We start from the raw sequence: 1798 nt of genomic DNA, 5'->3' as shown, positions 1-1798 counted from the left end.
GAGCCCAATGTGGCCTCCATAAATGATGGTCACATGACAATACCATTGAGAGTAATCCACCATGTGCAGAGAGATGCCCAGTTGGGGAGCTCTGGGGAGAAAGCCCCTGACCCAACTGCCATCCAAACTGAAACAGATGAGGCAACCCAAGCCGGGCCAGCTGAGACCTGGCCAGTCCTCGGAATTGTGACATATGTAAAATGCTTATTGTTTTAAACTTCAGTGTTTTGAAGAGCTTGTATACTGGACAATAGCTGATCAGAACAGCGTATATTAACATTGTTAATAGTGCAAACAGTGCCTTTTGGATCAGATCTGATTATGCATCAGAAGATTCTGGATTTTATTTACTATTTAAGTTTCTTATAATAGTGAAACAATATGATGTTCACACATATGGGTCTGATTTATCTCATTAAGGAGTATGGTCTCTAGTAGCTTCCATTTATCTATAGAAAGCCTTAGGTTTATCTTTCTTTACAGGTATGTAATATTCCATTGTATAAAAATGCCACATCTTTTTTATCCATTCCTCAGTTGATTGGCAGGTGGGCTGTTTCCACGGTTTAGCTATGACAAAGTATGCTGCTATAAATATGGCTGTACATATGTTGCTGTGGTATGCTGTTTTAGATTTTTTTCTGGAAAAATACCCAGAAGGGGTAGAGCTAGGTTGAATGGATCCTCTAACCTAGTTTATTGAGGAATCTTTACAATATTGCAGAAAGAAACTGCTCAACAGGAAAGAACAACTTGGTTGGCAGAAAGGAGAACATACAGAAAGAAGGGAAACATATGCATACATGGGCTGGCCAGATAGCTCAGTGGACTTAAGTAACTGTTTAGGCAGAGTGCAGGGCTGGGATTTAATCCTCAGCATGCTGTGCTGTGCCGGTCCTACCCCCAGGGCATGCTGAGACAGTGATTGAAACAGGGCATGGTGTGAATGCCTGTAATCCCAGAACTTGGGTGGCTGAAAACAGGAGAACCACTACGAGTCCAATCTGCGTAGTGAGACTCTGTAGACCCTGTACTAAATAAAAAACAAAACACATACATATACATGTAGCTAAGATAATTTTATTACTATTTTCTATTGATCTATTGAAAGAACAGTTAATGCATTATTGATCAATTTTGTGTGCCTATGTCTGGTAACCTGAACAACTAATTGGAAGATAACAACATATAATATAAAACCATTGCTAATTACCTGCCATCTTGTTTTGAAATTCTGTATCGTTTTTATTGTCATTATATTTTTTCTTCCTTTTGCTTCTCTTTTTAGAAAAACAAAGACCTCAGACCAAAGTTGTTTCATTCTGTGAGGTGCAACTTGAGAGAAGGGAGATTTCTGAAAGGTGGCACAGGACTGATGCTGCCAGATGCTCAACTGTGAGACTTAGCACATTCAAACCATGGAAAATCACGTAGTAAATACTAACTATGACTATGGCTATGTGTTAACTATAACATAAATAAATGCTGAACTAGAAAGAGTAGTAGCTATTATGATCATTATTAACACTGTTTAATGTTAACTGAGAGATTGGGAGGTAAGGCTGGTTGTCTGGGTTCAAGCAGTTCACAAGGTGATTATGAACTCAGCTTATTCTGCAATCATTTACATTGGACTCTCTATTTTTCACTGCAATGATTTTAATCTTAAAAACTCTTAGGATTAATGTTAATTTTTTTTCCAAAATGAGAAAACTGAAACAAATAAAACTAATACTAACGTAAGTTGACAGGGCCTGGTGAGATAGCTCAGGAGAATAAGCAATTGCCTGGCAAGCAG

The sequence above is a fragment of the Octodon degus genome, unplaced genomic scaffold, assembly GCF_000260255.1.
Source record: "Octodon degus isolate 3935 unplaced genomic scaffold, OctDeg1.0 scaffold00006, whole genome shotgun sequence".
Lineage (NCBI taxonomy): Eukaryota > Metazoa > Chordata > Mammalia > Rodentia > Octodontidae > Octodon > Octodon degus.
Note: the sequence above shows the minus strand (reverse complement) of the source record.